Raw genomic sequence first — 15,448 nt, 5'->3', positions numbered from 1 at the left:
AAGGAATCAATGGAAAACACAGAACTGGGGTGCCCAATCCTGTTCCTGGATATCTACCTTCCTGCAAAGTTCAACTCCAACTCTGATCAAACACAACTGAGCCAGCTAATTAAGATCTTCAGGAACACTTAATAATTACAGTTGTGTTTGATCAGGATCTGAACTGCTGGTAGGTGGATCTCCAGGAACAGGATTGGGCACCCTGATCTACAACAAACATTACATCCGCCAAGATGCTGAAGTGTGCATTCGATGGACACGTTACTATCCTGTGAGGCCACAGGAGGGGATTTATGAACGGAAGTGAAGCAACGGAACTGATACTGGTAAGTCATGTGACAGTAACAACATTGTGGATGTACTGTAGTACGTTTGAATTTTAGAGAGGGTGAGGACTGCCAAGATAGAGAGCCCTGGGACTGGCAGACTACAGAGCGCTGGGACCACCAGGCTAGAGAGACCAGGCTAGAGAACACTGGGGCCTCCGGGCTAGATTGCTGGGACCGGTGGACTAGTGCAAAAGTCCAGATGGGTGGTGGAGTGGAAGCGGACTAGGCATAGTGATGGAGGACCAGGCCCACGTGGTGGAGGAGGCAATTCAGGGAGCCAGGGTGGAGAAGGGAGATTGGGGAGCCAGGACAGAGCTGAAGGCTACCAGAGCGGAGCCGACGGGGCTGGAGACCACCATGCTGGGTTAGAGAGGGTGAGGACTGCCAAGATAGAGAGCCCTGGGACTGGCAGACTACAGAGCGCTGGGACCACCAGGCTAGAGAGACCAGGCTAGAGAAAGCTGGGACTGCCAGGTTAGAGAATGCTGGGACTGGTGGACTAGAGAGCACTGGGACCTCCAGCCTAGAGAGACCGGGCTAGAGAATGCTGGGACTGGTGGACTAGAGAGCAATGGGACCAGCAGACTACAGAGCACTGGGACCACCAGGCTAGAGAGGCCGGGCTAGAGAAAGCTGGGACTGCCAGGTTACAGAATGCTGGGACTGGTGGACTAGAGAGCACTGGGACCTCCAGCCTAGAGAGACCGGGCTAGAGAACACTGGGGCCTCCGGGCTAGATTGCTGGGACCGGTGGACTAGTGCAAAAGTCCAGATGGGTGGTGGAGTGGAAGCGGACTAGGCATAGTGATGGAGGACCAGGCCCACGTGGTGGAGGAGGCAATTCAGGGAGCCAGGGTGGAGAAGGGAGATTGGGGAGCCAGGACAGAGCTGAAGGCTACCAGAGCGGAGCCGACGGGGCTGGAGACCACCATGCTGGGTTAGAGAGGGTGAGGACTGCCAAGATAGAGAGCCCTGGGACTGACAGACTACAGAGCGCTGGGACCACCAGGCTAGAGAGACCAGGCTAGAGAAAGCTGGGACTGCCAGGTTAGAGAATGCTGGGACTGGTGGACTAGAGAGCACTGGGACCTCCAGCCTAGAGAGACCGGGCTAGAGAATGCTGGGACTGGTGGACTAGAGAGCACTGGGACCAGCAGACTACAGAGCACTGCGACCACCAGGCTAGAGAGGCCGGGCTAGAGAAAGCTGGGACTGCCAGGTTACAGAATGCTGGGACTGGTGGACTAGAGAGCACTGGGACCTCCAGCCTAGAGAGACCGGGCTAGAGAACACTGGGGCCTCCGGGCTAGATTGCTGGGACTGGTGGACTAGAGCAAAAGTCCAGATGGGTGGTGGAGTGGAAGCGGCCTAGGCATAGTGATGGAGGACCAGGCCCACGTGGTGGAGGAGGCAATTCAGGGAGCCAGGGTGGAGAAGGGAGATTGGGGAGCCAGGACAGAGCTGAAGGCTACCAGAGCGGAGCCGACGGGGCTGGAGACCACCATGCTGGGTTAGAGAGGGTGAGGACTGCCAAGATAGAGAGCCCTGGGACTGACAGACTACAGAGCGCTGGGACCACCAGGCTAGAGAGACCAGGCTAGAGAAAGCTGGGACTGTCAGACTAAAGAACGCTGGGACCTCCGGGCTAGAGGTTGCTGGGACCGGTGGACTAGAGAGCACTGGGACTGTGGGCCTAGAGAGCTCTGGGACCACCAGGCTAGAGAGATTGGGCTAGAGAATGCTGGGACTGGTGGACTAGAGAGCACTGGGACCACCAGGCTAGAGAGGCTGGGCTAGAGAAAGCTGGGACCTCCGGGCTAGAGAACACTGGGACCTCCGGGCTAGAGAACACTGGGACCACCAGGCTAGAGAGGCCGGGCTAGAGAAAGCTGGGACTGCCAGGTTAGAGAATGCTGGGACTGGTGGACTAGAGAGCACTGGGACCTCCAGCCTAGAGAGACCAGGCTAGAGAATGCTGGGACTGGTGGACTAGAGAGCACTGGGACCTCCAGCCTAGAGAATGCTGGATCAGCCAAGCTAGAGAGCACTGGGACCTCCGGGCTAGAGAGACTGGGCTGGAGAACGCTGGGGCCACCGGGCTAGACATTGCTGGGACCGGTGGACTAGAGAGCACTGGGACCACCAGGCTAGAGAGGCTGGGCTAGAGAAAGCTGGGACCTCCGGGCTAGAGAACACTGGGACCTCTGGGCTAGAGAACACTGGGACCACCAGGCTAGAGAGGCCGGGCTAGAGAAAGCTGGGACTGCCAGGTTAGAGAATGCTGGGACTGGTGGACTAGAGAGCACTGGGACCTCCAGCCTAGAGAGACCGGGCTAGAGAACACTGGGACCTCCGGGCTAGTTTGCTGGGACCGGTGGACTAGAGCAAAAGTCCAGATGGGTGGTGGAGTGGAAGCGGACTAGGCAGAGTGATGGAGGACCAGACCCACAAGGTGGAGGAGGCAATTCAGGGAGCCAGGGTGGAGAAGGGAGAGTGGGGAGCCAGGACAGAGCTGAAGGCTACCAGAGCGGAGCCGACGGGGCTGGAGACCACCATGATGGGTTAGAGAGGGTGAGGACTGCCAAGATAGAGAGCCCTGGGACTGGCAGACTACAGAGCGCTGGGACCACCAGGCTAGAGAGACCGGTCTAGAGAGTGCTGGGTCAGCCAGGCTAGAGGGTGCTGGGACCTCCGGGCTAGAGAGACCGGGCTAGAGAATGTTATTTTTTTATGTACTTAATCAAAAGAAACATTTATTAAGTATATAAACCACATCAGAACTACAAGCATATCACAATCTACAAGCTGGAAACACTGCATAGCCCATACACCAGGACATTTGACTGCACACAGGAAATATATTAGCCGCAGCGTTTAACAAATAGAAAGTATAAAACTTTTTTAAAACAAGTACATCCATGATTTACATGTTACACTTTACATGTTACATGTCGCCTAGCCCTAGCCACAACCTACAGATATTATAATATTTGTTATTAAAGTACCAACAACATTCAGAAACATAAAAGCAAGCATAGGCAGTGCTGTGTCCATCATTTGGCATGGCAGAAAGAGCGCAACGAGCGTTCCTTTATAATCACTAAAAAGATGAAAGTTGTTCGCGATCTCACAACGCTTCAATAACTGCACAATGATTCTTTAATAATAATGTCTACACTTTTTTAATCAGGATTTGCCAGTATACAAAGCATTCAGTGCTGAACAAAAACTCCGGCGTTTTGAGCGCTGAGTGGATCATAACATCTCGTTGCTTTTCAGAAATCAACAGATTTGTCTGTGATTGGCTACAATGCTAAACACTGCAAAACATGTTTTAGTTGTTCTTTAAAAAAAACAACAACAACATTTTTTTAGCCCATTTAAAGTGTTTATTACAAACAAATTATTAAATGATAAAAATGAATAAATGTAACTGAACAAAAATTTGTGTTGCATTTACTGTCCTGTGAAAACAGGGGGTGCTGCAGCACCTCCAGCACCCCCACTTCCCGCGCCTATGGTGTCGGCAGCTTTATTGTGTGTGCCACTTCCTGTTGTTTAAGAGAGCTGTTGTAACACCACGTGAACACTACAGTAGAGTACAGTAAAACCACAAGAAAGTGCTGTGTCACTCGAATCTGTTGGGCCATTCTCAGAACGTTATTTGGAACGGTTCCAGCGAAACTCTGAGAAAATCATATATTCTCTCCTCGGGCCCAAAGCGTCAGAGTCATAACAGCCATAAGCACTGACAGAACAATATTCAGATTAGTAACTGAGTCTTATTCTAAAACTAATAGAGCATAGGCGGGTCTTTCAACCAACCTGAAAAACCAACCTGGTCTTTCGATAGGCGTAATGGTTTTTATACTGTACAAACTGTATTTTCTATCCCCTACCTCTAACCCTACCCATCACAGGAAACTGTCTGCATTTTTAAATTTTTAAAAAGTTAACATTTCATATAATTTATTACTGTTTTTCTCATGGGGACCAAAAAATGTCAAAAATACTGGTATTACTCCTTGTGGGGACTTTTGGTCCCCATTGGGGAATACCGGGTACACACACACACACACACACACACAGACACACACACACAGACACAAACACCTCCCACCAGCACCAAACAAATAATGTGATCTGCTAAACGCGCCCACACGATGCATTAGAGCCGCGCGGCCTGCTAGACTCTGACTCACTCTCGTCCTACACTAGTCTACTGATGATGATGATGAAAAACATACTTAATATTTATTTATGAAGCAGTGTTTTGCTGCAGCCTATTCACAGTCTCACTATTTTGATTCTGTCAGCAGGATCTACATGGTTTTGTGTTTAATGGACACCCAGCTAACGGGAACATTCTCAGAACTTTGGCTAGTTCTCTTAGTAACGTTAATAGAATGTTTGTTCAAGGTTAACTTAGAACATATTCTTGTTAGCAGAGAAAAGGAAGGCATATGCATCGACATACAGTATGCTAGTATTCCATCCCAACACAGTCTAAATTTCACTCATAGACCTGTAGCGCCGCCTAACGGCCAAAGCTTTTATAAAACTACAAAATATCTAAAAACTACATGGTCCATAAACACCAGCATATATCGGCCAGATCACAAATAAATCACTTCTAAAGTGTAAACAGCATGGCTAGAGAAGAATGCTTGTAAAATATATTTTTTGTATATTTAATTTAATTTAATTTAAGTAATAAACCATGTTACTTTTCTCAGCGCTGCATCATGGAACAATCACATCGAGTGTAAGGATTCGATGAGGATTTGAAAATATATCTTTTAAAAGAATATTTCCACTTGTATACCAGATAACAATCCTTATATGTTGAAATGATTATAGTTATATCATACAAATGTGTCAAACTAGACAAACCCGCCGCGAGGTTCAGCGGTGTTTGTGTGTTCCGGCTCACCGCGGGTTCCCTGAAGAATTTGACCGTTGTGTCGCATAGCAACCGCAGTTAGCGGTATTTGACGCCCAGAGTGGCGCGTCGCGTCGCGTGCAGAAGTTTCACACGCGCTCATGTGACGCACCGCCTACGGAAGAAGTTTCTTGCAGGGTTTTTCTGTGTTTCAGTGGAGAAACGCTCGCGGACTAGTTCACAATCGTCCTGAGAAAAACAACAGCCTCCAGATCCAGAAAAACAAGCCCAGGTTCTGCCAGAGACGCTTCTGTAAGTGATTCATGAATATTCATCAGCGTGTTTGTTTGTTTGTGAGTTTATCGGCGTTACTCGAGTTTGTTGAACTGTTGCGCGCGTTTTGCGTTCAGTCAGTAAACGGACTTTTTCATATAGAAATGAAGATTTTATCAGCACAACTCGAGAAAATCTCAGCGTGTGATTCTCCAGGAGTCTCAGAGTCACGGAAAACCGGTAAACAGCGTCATATATTAACATAACGTCTCCAGGTCATCTCTGTGGTGAATGAAGATGGTATATGAGTTTAGTTATGCTGTGAAATATTTCATCGGCTAGAAAACACTCTTGTTTTAAAAATCCGCGTCCTGTAAATGAAGATTATTTGGTCAGAAAGTCTGTCTGATTCTTTTCTGATTAGTTTTCATTTGTTTTATTGACATGGTTTAAAGCATTAGTCACATATTTACATTATTCATTGACATATTTGATGTTTTTCTGTCTGTATCTCTGTTTTTGCTTTTGTTTATCTGTCGTTCTGTTTGTTTGTGTCTCTCTCTGTTTGTCTGTGTGTTTGTTTGTTTGTTTTCTGTCTGTCTCTGTTTGTTTGTCTCTCTCTGTCTCTGTTTGTCTGTCTCACTGTTTGTTTGTTTGTCTGTGTTTGTTTGTTTGTTTGTCTCTGTGTTTGTTTGTCTGTCTCACTGTTTGTTTGTATATCTCTCTGTGTTTGTTTATCCGTCTGTCTGTCTGTTTGTTTGTTTGTTTGTCTGTCTCTCTGTTCGTTTGTTTGTCTGTCTCTCTGTTTGTCTGTTTGTTTTTCTGTCTGTCTCTCTTTGTCTTGTCTGTTTTTGTCTCTGTTTGTTTGTCTGTCTCTGTTTGTTTGTTTGTCTGTCTGTCTGTCTGTCTCTCTGTTTGTTTGTTTGTTTGTTTGTTTGTCTCTCTTTTTGTTTGTTTGTCTGTCTCTGTTTGTTTGTGTCTGTCTGTCTCTGTGTTTGTTTGTCTGTCTCACGGTTTGTTTGTTTGTCTGTCTCACTGTTTGTTTGTTTGTCTGTCTCACTGTTTGTTTGTTTGTTTGTGTCTCTCTGTCTGTCTCTGTGTTTGTTTGTTTGTTTGTTTGTCTGTCTCTCTGTTTGTTTGTTTGTCTTTCTGTTTGTTTGTCTGTCTCTGTTTGTTTGTTTGTGTCTCTCTGTCTGTCTCTGTGTTTGTTTGTCTGTCTCACTGTTTGTTTGTCTCTGTTTGTTTGTTTGTTTGTTTGTCTGTCTCTGTGTTTGTTTGTTTGTCTGTCTCACTGTTTGTTTATCTCTCTGCGTTTGTTTATCCGTCTGTTTGTTTGTCTGTCTCTCTGTTTGTTTTTCTGTCTGTCTCTCTTTGTCTTGTCTGTTTTTGTCTCTGTTTGTTTGTCTGTCTCTTTGTTTGTTTGTTTGTTTGTTTGTTTGTTTGTCTGTCTCTGTGTGTGTTTGTTTGTTTGTCTGTCTGTTTGTTTGTTTGTCTCTCTGTTTGTTTGTTTGTCTGTCTCTGTTTGTTTGTCTCTGTGTTTGTTTGTTTGTCTGTCTCACTGTTTGTTTGTCTCTCTGTGTTTGTTTGTTTGTTTGTTTGTCTGTCTCTGTGTTTGTTTGTTTGTCTGTCTCTGTGTTTGTTTGTTTGTCTGTCTCTGTGTTTGTTTGTTTGTCTGTCTCACTGCGTTTGTTTATCCGTCTGTTTGTTTGTCTGTCTCTTTGTCTGTCTCTCTGTTTGTCTGTCTGTCTCTCTGTCTGTTTGTTTTTCTGTCTGTCTCTGTTTGTTTGTGTTTGTCTGTCTGTCTTGTCTGTCTCTGTTTGTTTGTTTGTCTGTCTGTCTCTCTGTTTGTCTGTTTGTTTTTCTGTCTGTCTCTCTTTGTCTTGTCTGTTTTTGTCTCTGTTTGTTTGTCTGTCTCTCTGTTTGTTTGTTTGTCTCTCTGTTTGTTTGTTTGTCTGTCTCTGTTTGTTTGTCTCTGTGTTTGTTTGTTTGTCTGTCTCACTGTTTGTTTGTCTCTCTGTGTTTGTTTGTTTGTTTGTTTGTCTGTCTCTGTGTTTGTTTGTTTGTCTGTCTCACTGTTTGTTTGTCTATCTCTCTGCGTTTGTTTATCCGTCTGTTTGTTTGTTTGTCTGTCTCTTTGTCTGTCTCTCTGTTTGTCTGTCTGTCTCTCTGTCTGTTTGTTTTTCTGTCTGTCTCTGTTTGTTTGTGTTTGTCTGTCTGTCTTGTCTGTCTCTGTTTGTTTGTTTGTCTGTCTGTCTCTCTGTTTGTCTGTTTGTTTTTCTGTCTGTCTCTCTTTGTCTTGTCTGTTTTTGTCTCTGTTTGTTTGTCTGTCTCTCTGTTTGTTTGTTTGTTTGTTTGTCTGTCTGTCTCATTTGTCTTTTTGTTTGACTGTCTCTGTTTGTCTGTCTGTCTGTCTTTTTGTTTGTCTCTGGTGGTCTGTCATTTTGTTTGTTTGTCTCTCTTTGTTTGTTTGTTGTTTGTCTGTCTCTGTTTTTGTTTGTTCTGTCTGTCTGTCTGTCTGTTTGTCTGTCTGTCTGTCTGTCTGTCTCTTTTTTTCTGTCTTTCTCACTGGTTGCTCGGTTGAAAAAGAGTGTGTGAGTGTGAAAAAGTGTGTGAAAGAGTGTGTGAGTGTGAAAAAGAGTTTGTGAAAGAGTGTGTGAGTGGGAGAGAGAGGGTGTGAGCGTGTTCAGATGCACTTGTCGAGCTTGAAGGAAACACTGGAGCGTGTGAGAGTGAGACAGACTAAAAGACAGACAGCTCTAGCAGGTATGTTTAAAGTGTGTGTGTGTGTTTGATGGATGTGGTCTTAAACCACAAGATTTCACAGGCGTTGTGGGGAAACTAATTGAGTTCTTCTTAAAGAGATACAGCACTAATACCAGTGCGCTAAAGTGATGTTCGGAGGGTGATTTCAGTTCCTTTAACTCGCATAATACAGATCTGTGTGACACACAGTCATTTAACGGTGTTTGTGCTGGCGTGAGTCGAGGGGTTAACTAGTCCTGTGATGTGGCTGGAATGTTAATCAGCTTGATGTTTGTTATAAACTCAGAAGCGGGTCAGTCGTGCTCGATGTTGTTCAGTGTTCGTTTCAGCAAATGTCCGTCAACATTCCCAGTTCCTTATTTATGACCAATTCGCCACATCAGCTTTTAATCAAACACCTTTAAATGCAACTAATCGAGAGGCAGACAGCGGTCTGATATATCAGCTGATGTTTTGATATAATCCGATGATTAACTTTGATTAAAGTTTATTAACAGAAGTTGTAGTTCTTGTATGAGTTAAAACTGGATGAGAAAATTTGTAATGATTTATTTTGCTGTGTTTGTTTGTTAACGCTCGGCTGCTCTCTGTAAACGGAGAGCAGTAGATGCATCCATCCGTCTCTTCAGCATGTTGATTAGCTGGCCAACACTTCACACCGCGCGTGCTTGTGTGACTTTGTAAGCATGTGTTAGTGAGACTTTAACCACAACTTAGACACTTGTTTGCTCTTTTCATCCTGTTTCTGTCTAATGTGTCGTTCTGAGCAGAATGTTTTATAGAGGCTGTGAACTGTTTCATGGCCTTTAATTACAGAGCAGACTTATTTCTCCTCCCCGTTGTTTTCTGGATTGAATGTGCGTCTGAAGTCTGATATATTCTTCTCGGACTGCATGAGGAGGTAGGATGGCATCTGTTGTTTGTGTTTACTGAAATGGGTTTTCAAACTGGGGTTCTGTTTTCCTGCAAACAGTGTTGAAGGCTATGCAAACAGATATATTGTAAATGTAACCATGTAGACTGTTATATGTGCAGGTTTACATTACATTCTAACATTGTAACATTATAGTCTAAAAACATAAATAAAGCAGAAGTTAAAATCACTAAATTACAGGTACTGTAGCTATTGTAAAAATACACTTAAAGTTTTGTACGTATGGCACATTTAATGTCCAACAACAAATATTTTAGTCAGAATTATTGCGCTCCTATTCTGGCGGAGAAACAAACACAAAAATAAAATAAACGGTGCTTTTCAGGTTTTTCAGGTTGGTCTAACAGTAGTTTTCAGGTACAGAAAGTGAATAAAGTAATCAAATGTAAAAACACTGCATAAAGTCGGAAAAGCTATCCAGTCAAGAGCAGAGACTTTATTTTATTCTTTGTCTCGTTTGATTAAAGGGGACCTATAATGCCCTTTTCACGAGATTTAAAGCCCTGATATACAGTGGGTACAGAAAGTATTCAGACCCCCTTAAATTTTTCACTCTTTGTTATATTGCAGCCATTTGCTAAAATCATTTTTTTCCTTATTAATGTACACACAGCACCCCATATTGACAGAAAAACACAGAGATTTTTGCAGATTTATTAAAAAAGAAAAACTGAAATATCACATGGCCCTAAGTATTCAGACCCTTTGCTCAGTATTTAGTAGAAGCACCTTTTGATCTAATACAGCCATGAGTCTTTTTGTGAAAGATGCAACAAGTTTTTCACACCTGGATTTGGGGATCCTCTGCCATTCCTCCTTGCAGATCCTCTCCAGTTCTGTCAGGTTGGATGGTAAACGTTGGTGGACAGCCATTTTTAGGTCTCTCCAGAGATGCTCAATTGGGTTTAAGTCAGGGCTCTGGCTGGGCCATTCAAGAACAGTCACGGAGTTGTTGTGAAGCCACTCCTTCGTTATTTTAGCTGTGTGCTTAGGGTCATTGTCCTGTTGGAAGGTAAACCTTCTGCCCAGTCTGAGGTACTGAGCACTCTGGAGAAGGTTTTTGTCCAGGATATCCCTGTACTTGGCCGCATTCATCTTTCCCTCGATTGCAACCAGTCGTCCTGTCCCTGCAGCTGAAAAACACCCCCACAGCATGATGCTGCCACCACCATGCTTCACTGTTGGGACTGTATTGGACAGCTGATGAGCAGTGCCTGGTTTTCTCCACACATACCGCTTAGAATTAAGGCCAAAAAGTTCTATCTCGGTCTCATCAGACCAGAGAATCTTATTTCTCACCATCTTAGCAAACTCCATGCGGGCTTTCATGTGTCTTGCACTGAGGAGAGGCTTCCGTCGGGCCACTCTGCCATAAAGCCCCGACTGGTGGAGGGCTGCAGTGATGGTTGACTTTCTACAACTTTCTCCCATCTACCGACTGCATCTCTGGAGCTCAGCCACAGTGATCTTTGGGTTCTGCTTTACCTCTCTCACCAAGGCTCTTCTCCCCCGATAGCTCAGTTTGGCCGGACAGCCAGCTCTAGGAAGGGTTCTGGTTGTCGCAAACATCTTCCATTTAAGGATTATGGAGACCACTGTGCTCTTAGGAACCTTAAGTGCAGCAGAAATGTTTTTGTAACCTTGGCCAGATCTGTGCCTTGCCACAATTCTGTCTCTGAGCTCTTCTGGCAGTTCCTTTGACCTCATGATTCTCATTTGCTCTAACATGCACTGTGGGCTGTAAGGTCTTATATAGACAGGTGTGTGGCTTTCCTAATCAAGTCCAATCAGTATAATCAAACACAGCTGGACTCAAATGAAGGTGTAGAACCATCTCAAGGATGATCAGAAGAAATGGACAGCACCTGAGTTAAATATATGAGTGTCACAGCAAAGGGTCTGAATACTTAGGACCATGTGATACTTCAGTTTTTCTTTTAGGGGTACTTTTTCGTTTAGGGGTAAAACGAAGTTCGAAATGCGTGAGCTACGATATACTGTAATTGAACATCTGACACCGCCCACACTGTTGAGAGAGATGAATATGTAAATATGTGCTATACACTTTCTTCTCAGTAACAAAATAAACACAACAAAAATGAGAAAACAGCAAGCATTTTTTTTTATAGAAAGCATAAGAAAAGCATCTGATCATAACATGGGTATGTTAGCACAAGCTCTGCAAATTAGAACTCCACTCACGTCACGTTTATTTTTATATAGGATATAGAATAGATGTTTATTCAATAGAAGCACTTAGTTCTGTCCTGATTTTGTTCGAAATTATGTCACATCAGTTTGTTCTTCGATTTCGTTTGAAGTATATCAGGGCCTTAATAAGTCTCCCAGAATGTGTGTGTGAAGTTTCAGCTCAAAATCCCCCACAGATCATTTATTATAGCTTGTCAAATTTGCCTGTATTTGGGTGTGATCAAAAACACGCCGTTTTTGTGTGTCCCTTTAAATGCAAATGAGTTGCTGCTCCCGCCCCCTTTCCAGAAGAGGGCGGAGCTTTAACAGCTCGACAATAACAAAGCTGGAGAATCTCACGCAGCCAAAATGAGGATTGTCGGTAACGGTGTTCAGCCTTACATTGTTCAAACCGGAGTCGACACTGATGGAGAGAAGTTACAACTTTTAGAATGCATGTTTATTTAAAATTTAGTGTTGGTGATGTCGACAACACGCTCGTTGCTCGTTGTAGTCCCTACCAGCCGTTTGTTGTTGTCATAACTGATTTCTGTAAAAGAAAATATCTCCCTTTGCTCAAACAGCAACATTACACACTAACTAAAGTTAAAAATTGAAAAGTGAAATTATAATGCACCACCCCTTTAAAATGAAAAACACATGCAGCAGCAGGAAAAATAGGCTGCTGTCACTTTAAGACTTGATGCACGGATCCAACATACTGTGCTTTTTCCATTCCACTATGCTACTTTTCCTTTATCAATGTAAATGCGTGCTAGATGGACGTCTGTAACCATTGTGCAATCCATTTTGCAGTGTTTCGCACATGACACGGCATTCTAAATACGCGGCGCTCAAGTTAAAAGAAGCTTAAATGCGTTTCTAGACCTTGCGCACTGTTTCATTCCACTGACTCAATTCAGTATTTGCGCTCTGTCTGAGATGCAGCTTTCTGTGTGCGCGCTTCATATGCATGTTACGCAATATGCACACAAACATTTCTTGTACTGAATCGATTTCTCTAGATGGCCCCGGACCGTCGGCCAGTCTTTATTGTCGAGCCCTGACATGTGTATCTTAGAGCATCCGACCTCCATCAATAGTGCTATGCTACCCGAATGTACTGCGATATTCACAATCTCTAGACATTTTATGTCATCGCCACGATATATATCGTCAGTCCATCTAGTTGTGGGTGAACTATTCCTTTAAGACATTGATTGACTGGACAAAGAGGCAGATGCATTCAGTTTGATACACTCACAGGTCAAAGGTCATAGGCTGAGAATGACGATCAGTCATATGCAAGAGTGAGTCATATGTGTTTGTGTGCCAGCTTTAGTGAGGATTTGAAAACTTCAGCACTAATATGAGCTCACAATCCAGAAAACGCTGGATGTTTCACTTCTCACTAACCACTTTCTCTCCCACTGTTAAACTGTAGCATGATATGAGTAACTTTGCAAGGAGACTCCTGTTCAGAAATGAATGATCATTACTAGTGTTAGTTTAGTTAAGTATAGTGCTGCTAGTGATATGATCAAACCTCTAGCACTAAGTATGAAAAATCCTAGGAAATTTACAGGCAGAAGTATTTCATTTATTAATTAGGCCTACTTTAAACTAGAAATTTTTATACATATATTTTTTTTTATATATTGCAGGTAAAATACAATGTCTCCATCACTCAAGTCTCTGAATGACAACAATAAGACAGAAGCAACAGAAGTGATCTGTGACCTAGCTTAGACTTTGCTTTTCAAAATGAAAGCATTGTATCAAATTGCTCTGAAAAATGCATAACATTTTTCCGATCAGGAAAATTATGAGCACTGACAGGTGAAGTGAATAACACTGACGATCTCTTCATCACGGCACCTGTTAGTGGGTGGATATATTAGGCAACAAGTGAACATTTGGTCCTCAAAGTTGATGTGTTAGAAGCAGGAAAAATGGGCATCATGAGGATTTGAGTGAGTTTGGCAAGGACCAAATTGTGATGGCTAGACGACTGGATCAGATCATCTCCAAAACTGCAGCTCCTGTGGGGTGTTCCCGGTCTGCAGTGGTCAGAATTATCACATTTTTAAGGACTTCTTAATTCGCACACATGCTCGAAAATACATTACTGTTCGCAGGCATGTATTTTTAGTCTGAAAAGTGGTATTCAGATACATAGTGTCAGATTCAGTCTCGTTCGGCATGTTTTTCTACTATTGGAAAAAGTCAAAAGATGCTCATGCACGTTCTCCACCAGTCTTGGGATGCACTACTGCATGATATTTAGGATGGTTAGTATGTGCATTGGGATGCAGACGGTGATTTATAATCCTGGTACTTTCCGATTCATGTTCAGATGAGCTGCTTGTGTGTGTGCAAACACATGTGACCAGCCTGAAGATCCAGTCATGAATGTGGAGTGTCTAGTTTTTCATCAGTGAGGATTTTCAGGTGTGTGTGTGTGTGTGTTGAGGGTTTTATTTTACATGCAAATGTTTCTCTTAATTATCACAGTGTACTATATGTTAAAAATGTCTTTAAGGCCAGACATTTTGTCTTTTTTTTTTTTTTTTTTTTGTTCAGCGAAATACATTTCACGCACACTCACACACACACACACCCTGCCATTTCACACTGTTAAGTGTTTGTTTGCATTTAACAGATGCACTTCCTGGTAAAATGATACTTTTAAATGAGGAAGCAACTAAAAAGAGAGTTTGATTGTTGATTATGTGTGTGTGTGTGAGAGAGAATTTGATTTGCTGATAGTTTTTAATGATTATATTGAACTAGATGTGATCACGGAGACCCTAATTAGCTTTGAGCTCATGAGTTTAGTTTGATATCTGATGAGAATCTTTTTATAGTTCCTTATTCGAGCTAATTATAATATGAAATGAAGGAAGTGCCTTCAGCCGAAAATGATTCATGAGCGCTTCATGTAAAGCACATGCAGCGTCTGACATGATCCCTGGAGTATTGGTCACTTTTGCACTAGTCAAACTGTGGACTATTTTTAACAGACCTGGCAACCCTGCTTATGAATGTCTAAATGTGATTCTTGCTCAGTGTCTTTTAAGCAACCGCGGTCGATTGCTCCAGCCATGTGTCACAACTTTAAAAAGCAGTTGTAGTGTAAACGGACACCAAGTTAAAGCTCGCGCACTACTAAAAATGTGAGTATTGCACCATTAAACTTCATCATCATTGGGCATCATTGAGCCTTGCATTTAACCTGAAAGACATCCTGTAGACAGATATTGAGTAAGATGATAAATCTTGTGTCGAATCTTCACCGTCAACACTTCTGACGTGGTTTGAGGACCTGTCTGTCTCTCGCGTTCAGAACATGAGTGGGCCGAAAGCTTCAGTCACTTCTTCCAAAACAAGTTCTGCAGCACAGCGTCAGTATATTATAATGATTAACAGAACGGCTTGAGGCGTTTAAAGTCAAACATAATGTGGAGTGACTTAAGAAACACACTGCATGACCACCAAAGGTTTAAAGTGGCTCTATTATGCTATTTTAAAGATTGCTACAATAGCTTTAAATGCATCCAAGGTCAAAAAACACTTTAATTGTCTCATAATATCCACTGCAGCATCAGCTCTTTTCTCACAGTGTCTGAAACAGTTTGTTCGAAGATTCGGTGTCTCTAAACTCCGCCTTTCTGAGAGCTGCTCTGCTCTGATTGTGCTGAGATTCAGATATGCTAATGAGCATTTGGTTTCTGACCAGTGATTCGAACAGTAACGATGGTGTTGGTTTTACTGTATCAATCTAAAGTGGATTTGCTTTGGCAGCAGAAAACGGCGTCTTCTCGACATGAACAATGCGAACCAAACTCTTCCAGTCTCGGATACTACAGTGATTGAGGGCGGGGCAAAGAGACACTGTTCAGCCAATGAAAACCATAGGTGGGCATTATGCAAATGAATTATATTGTAGGTATGTAACTAGCAGTGAGACTGGAATCGCTATCGACTCGTTTTGGCAGTTCAGAATCGCTTCTTTCTTTTAGGAGACAGTAACTTTATTTGCTCTTTGATCTTTAACCTTTGCAGAGCTTTTACATT

The 15,448-nt window shown here is 43.2% G+C and overlaps 1 protein-coding gene across 7 annotated transcripts in view; it reads left to right on the top strand.

Moving 5' to 3' along the window:
- The first annotated feature begins 5,364 nt into the window (after positions 1-5,364).
- LOC137004300 (arf-GAP with Rho-GAP domain, ANK repeat and PH domain-containing protein 1) overlaps positions 5,365-15,448 on the top strand; it is a 65,043-nt gene continuing 54,959 nt past the window's right edge. For 3 of the 7 annotated variants that reach the window (XM_067364515.1, XM_067364516.1, XM_067364509.1), the window contains exon 1: positions 5,365-5,523. The gene's annotated coding sequence lies outside the window, so the exon portion shown is untranslated. Of the gene's footprint in view, positions 5,524-5,584; positions 5,725-8,111; positions 8,248-8,983; positions 9,149-15,448 lie in introns of those variants that run through there. The other 4 variants (XM_067364510.1, XM_067364513.1, XM_067364511.1 and 1 more) reach the window with 4 other exon arrangements.

This window comes from Chanodichthys erythropterus, chromosome 17, assembly GCF_024489055.1.
Source record: "Chanodichthys erythropterus isolate Z2021 chromosome 17, ASM2448905v1, whole genome shotgun sequence".
NCBI lineage: Eukaryota > Metazoa > Chordata > Actinopteri > Cypriniformes > Xenocyprididae > Chanodichthys > Chanodichthys erythropterus.
Note: the sequence above shows the minus strand (reverse complement) of the source record. Positions and strands in the feature narration are given on the sequence as shown.